Raw genomic sequence first — 6000 nt, 5'->3', positions numbered from 1 at the left:
CATCCTCCAGGTTCCAGTCTGTGGAGACCTAGCCACTCCCTCACGGTAGCCATCCTAAGTAAAAGCCTCAACTCTTCACTGACTAAAAACTCTGAAGGTCTCTAATAGCTTCCTTGATTCAAACACAATAGCTGTTTTAATTGCTCAAATCTCCATTTGCGTGGCTGGGCCCAGAACCTGTCGGAATTCTATTGAGCGAGCTTAGTGTGTGTGTGTTTGAATCTTTGCTAAGATTCTACCTTCCCTGCAAATTAGTCAGACAGAGACTTTAAGCTTTAAAATAAGAAACAACTACTTTATTCTGGAAGTACATGCTGGCTATGCTGGGGCAGCCTGCACTGGTTCCAGTGCTGGCCCTCATCCTGGTTGAGAGGAGAGACGAAGGATAGACGTTTGCTCCCCTCTCAAGAGAAAGAGAACACTGAGAAAGGCGGGAAGGAACTGGGATCAACATTCCTTTGCTTATCAGCCTAGCAGGAAGGGGAGAGATGGCAGAGGATCAAAGGGATAGGTATAGCCTCAACCAGCAAGAGGTCTAGCTCTCTAGCTACCCTTATTAACCCCATGCAGCCTCAACCTACCAAGTTGGAGATGAACCTCATACATTCCAACACTGCAAAGACATTTAGGATAGTTTGAAGATCTTCCTCTGAACTAGGAATTGTGGGGAAAAGGAGCTTAGGAGACAGAAATGAAGCAGGAGAAAGATTTATTGAATTCTGAGAAGCCAATGATTTGTTTCTTCAAAAACATTTTTTGAACAACCGAAAAGAAAACTGTACACGTGGACATCACCAAATGGTCAATATAGGAATCAAATTGATTATATGGTAGCAGAAGATGTAGAAGTTCCATACTTTCTGCAAAAACAAGACCAGGAGCAGACTGTGGTACAGATCATGAACTGGTTGTATCGAAAATCAGAGTAAAGCTAAAAAAGAACAACAAAGCAATCATAATGCCAAAATACAATTTAAATAACATCTCAGAAGCATATAAAGATCAAATAAGGAACAGATTTGAGGCTTTAAACTTAGTTGATAGAGAACCAGAAGAACTATGGAGTGAAGTCAGATACATTATCAGGGAAGAATGCAAAAAGACAATACCTCTAGTTAAAAAGAGAGAAAGACCTCAATGGATGACTGATGAAACTCTTAAAATGGTTAAAGAGAGAAGGAAAGCAAAAGCAAGAGGAGATAGAAGCATAGTCAGAACCCTAAATGCAATAATACAGCAACTAGTAGGTAGGGACAAAAAGAACTATTACAATAGTTTTTCTATAGAAATAGAAGAGGACAACAAAAATGGAATAACAAGAGCCCTGTTCCAAAAATTAGAGAAATGAAAGGGACATTTAAATCAAGAGCAGGGATGTTGAATAATCAAGAGGGGAACACACTGACTGACCGAGATGAAATAAAAGGAAGATGGAAGCAATACACTGAAGAACTCTATAAAAGAGATGCCAAGATGACAGATTCATTAACAGAGGAACCATATGATGAAGAACTAGAAATTTTAGAATGTGAGGTGAAAGCTGCTCTTAAAATACTTGGAAGAAACAAATCATCAGGAACAGATGGCATACCAATAGTGTTGCTACAAGCTACTGAGACTGAATCTGTCCAGATTTTGACAAAAATTTGTCAAGAAATATGGAAAACTAAGCAATGCCCCACAGACTGGAAGAGTGCGATATATATCCCAATTCCAAGGAAAGGGGATCCCAGAGAATGCAGTAATTATCAAACTATTGCCTTAATATCCCATGCAAGTAAAGTAATGCTCAAGATTCTACAACAAAGGCTCTTACCATATATGGAGCGAAAAATGCCAGACATCCAAGCTGGATTTAGAAAGGGAAGAGGCACCAGAGATCACATGGTGCTGTAAAGAATGTAATGCTTCCTCATTTTGTGGCCCTTCAGAGTCAGTTTATACAGTCTGCAGAATCAAATGGGAAAGGTTTTATTTGACTGAAAGCATAAGGGTGTTTCCAATGTTAGTCATACTCAGAGTAGACCCACTGAAATTAATGAACAAGAAAAACAGGTTATTTATTTTAATGGGTCTACTCTGAGTAGAATTTAGGTGGATACAACCCAGTTATTTTTTTTAATGGATGGATGGATAGATGCTCCCGCACAGAAAGTACTCCTGATATGTAGAAAAACAGCATGTCAGGAATAAATGTTTTGCCTGGCCATCTCCCTGACAATGCTAGTACATTTTTTTTAATGTGCAGAATTTTCTTTGGGGGTGGGGAGTAATAAAATATGCAAACCAATACCTGCATTCTGTCATTCTGTAGCAGTCCAATCCAGCAAAAGCTTCACTGCTGAATTCTGCAGATTGTATAAACTGCTCAGTGAAGACTGACCTCTGAGTGATGTTCTTAAAAGAGAGAATGGAACCTTTCCTCTTATGTCAGGCTGTCACTATCTCGTAGGAAGATCTGTATTGGAATGAAGGTTTAGGACCTGTCCAGGGTGCTGCCTCAAACTACATGAGAGCTTCCACACCGCTCAGCTATCCCTTATCAAGGTGCATCACACTGGCTGTTCCTTGCATGATTGAAGTCAAAGGTATTAAAAAAAGATTACTAATCCTGCTACTTCAGTGATCCTGTGCATTGTTTTTGTTGTTTTTCAATATAGCTATAATTGGTATTGGAAGAACTATATAAATGAGATGCAAGGATGACAGATTCATTCATGGAGGAAGCATATGATGAAGAACCAGAAATTTTAGAATGTAAGGTGAAAGCTGCTCTTACAATGCTTGGAAGAAACAAATCACCAGGAACAGATGGCATACCAATAGAATTGCTACAAGCTACTGAGACTGAATCTGTCCACATTTTGATAACATTTTGTCAACAAATATGGAAAACAAAACAATGCCCCACAGACTGGAAGCGTTCAATATACATCCCAATTCCAAAGAAAGGGGATCCCAGGGAATGCAGTAATTATCAAACTATTGCCTTAATATCCCATGCAAGTAAAGTAATGCTCAAGATTCTACAATAAAGGCTCTTACCATATATGGAGCAAGAAATGCCAGATGTCAAAGCTGGATTTAGAAAGGGAAGAGGTACCAGAGATCATATTGCAAACATACGTTGGATAATTGAATGGACCAAGGAATTTCAGAAGGAAATCACCCTGTGCTTTATAGATTACAGCAAAGCCTTTGATTGTATACATCATGAAAAACTATGGGATGCGTTAAATGAAATGGGGGTGCCACAATATCTGGTTGTCCTGATGCGCAACCTATATTCTGGACAAGAGGCCACTGTAAGGACAGAATATGGAGAAACCAATTGGTTCCCAATTGGAAAGGGTGTGAGACAAGGGTGTATTTTATTACCCTATTTGTTTGATCTATACATGGAAAGCGGGATTGGACCAAGATGAAGGAGGCGTGAAAAGTAGAGGGACAAATATCAATAATTCAAGATATGCAGACGATACCACACTACTAGCAAAAACTAATAATGATTTGAAACAAATGCTGTTGAGACTTCCGGGAAGGGTGACTTCGCTTGTGCCTGCTTTTGAGACGGGCTCCCGCCTCAAAAGAAGCTTATTCAGATATAAATCAGTCAGAACATTTTGTTTTTGACTGATGAAATTTCTCCCGGGCAGGGAGAAACGGAGAGATCAACCTCAAAAGCCTGTTTTTGTTGGGAGGACTGGATTTCATTAATTTATGAGAAAAGGTCCAGCCAGCAATGCCGGACGGACTTCCGAACAACCTCTATCTGATTACTGCGATACGTTTATCTTTTCTTCAAAGAGAAAACGGACTAACAGGCAAGCACCCTTCTTTCTATTATTTTTTTTACTTGGTTTAAATTGTTGCAGCAAAAAGAGATTTGTCAAATGAATCAGCTTTAAAGAACTTCTGGGTGAGCTATAACTCTTCTCTGTTATTCACAAAATTAACAGCTTATCTCTGTTTCTATTGCAAAAAGCTGTCCTGGAAGTGCATTCTAAAGATATAAACAGAAGAGGGATTTCTATTCCGAGGAACATTATATTGTCTGGGACTATTCTCTTTTTGGTCTATTTTATTTTGACGAATCTGCTTCTTCACGACGCCACTAACTGTTTTGATGCTGGGAACTAAATTTGTTTTGTGTTCTTGAACATAGAGAGATAAGGCAGGCTGCTCTGTTTATACTGTGATGTCATCAACCCTGGAATATTAACCCAATTGTTGCTGAAATAAGAAGTGGTTCTTCTTTATTTTTGTTTTGTTTTGTTTTCGTGGTTTTAAAAATGGCAATCAAGAAAGTGGCTGAGAATCTGGAAGTAATTATGTTTCAGAAAATAATGGATGAGATTGAGATAACGAAACAAACCCTGCGACAGGGCAGTAAGGAGCTGAAAATTGAACTGAGCAAAATGACGCAGGAGCTTAAAGAAATAGGGGATCCTGTGAGAGAGGAGAATGAGATCAGAGATGAGAAAAGAAAAAATAAAGGGAAGATACAAGCCCTGGAGATTGGAACAAATGTGGAATTGGAAAAAGATCTGGAGTTTATGGATATTAGAAATAAAATCTACTGTTTGGAACTTAACGTTATCTCTGAAGAAATTAATGAAGATATTAGAGATAAAGTTATCAATTGCTTGGATAATCTTCTGGACTGGAATGACGTGATGGAGCTTGATATAGAGAAAATCTATGGAATTAACTGCAGCCATGTGACAATGGAAAAACTCTCAAGAGATGAGCCAGTGCATTTTGTAAAAAAGAAGAACACAGATATGACTTTACAACAATATTTCAGCAACTTATTCAGAATTGATGGCAAGAAAATATTTGGGATAGAGGAAATTCCCATCAGACTCTTATTATATGACTATGGCTATGACAGCAAGATTATTATGGAATACTGATAATGGAAGATTGGACACTGAAATTACTGGACTTAACAGGACTATTGAAGACGGAAGATGGAATTAATAGGGATAATGGAATAATGGCTATTGAAATTATTGGACATAACAGATTTTGATGAGATGGATTAATCGATATGTTTATTTGGACTATGGTTATGACAATAAGATTATTATTATTATTAACGAGATGGATTAATTGACATGTTTATTTGGAGAAAAATTGATAGATATATTTCTTAAAGAACTGAAACCTCTCTTTGACTTTTTGTGGAAAGAATAAAGTAATGTTTATGAGATTTGATGATTAATTAAGATAACTACTGGAGGAAAGTGATTTTATAATATAATTTAAGAGACAAGATTGTTATATATTGTAGACCTACAACTGATTTGATCTGCGACAAATGGGAAGTCAACATTTTATTTTTTTGTTTAATCATTTTTGTTTTGTTTTGTTTTTTGTCTTTGAATGTTTTATGATTTTGTTTTGTATGTTTTATGAACATTTGAATAAAAATTATTGTAAAAAAAAGAAGAAATAAATGCTGTTGAAAGTGAGAGAGGAAAGCACAAAAGCAGGACTACAGCTGAACGTCAAAAAGACTAAAATAATGACAACAGAAGATTTATGTAATTTTAAAGTTGACAACGAGGACATTGAACTTGTCAAGGATTATCAAACCTTGGCACAATTATTAACCAAAATGGAGACAATAGTCAAGAAATCAGAAGAAGGCTAGGACTGGGGAGGGCAGCTGTGAGAGAACTAGAAAAGGTCCTCAAATGCAAAGATGTGTCACTGAACACTAGTCAGGATCATTCAGACCATGGTATTCCTGATCTCTATGCATGGATGTGAAAGTCGGACAGTGAAAAAAGCGGGTAAGAGAAAAATCAACTCATTTGAAATGTGGTGTTGGAAGAGAGCTTTGTACATACCATGGACTACGAAAAAGACATATAACTGGGTGTTAGAACAAATTAAACCAGAACTGTCACTAGAAGCTAAAATGATGAAACTGAGGTTATCATACTTTGGACACATCATGAGAAGACATGATTCACTAGAAAAGACAATAAT

This window comes from Rhineura floridana, chromosome 8, assembly GCF_030035675.1.
Source record: "Rhineura floridana isolate rRhiFlo1 chromosome 8, rRhiFlo1.hap2, whole genome shotgun sequence".
In the NCBI taxonomy this organism is placed as follows: domain Eukaryota; kingdom Metazoa; phylum Chordata; class Lepidosauria; order Squamata; family Rhineuridae; genus Rhineura; species Rhineura floridana.
This window is presented reverse-complemented; position numbering follows the sequence as displayed.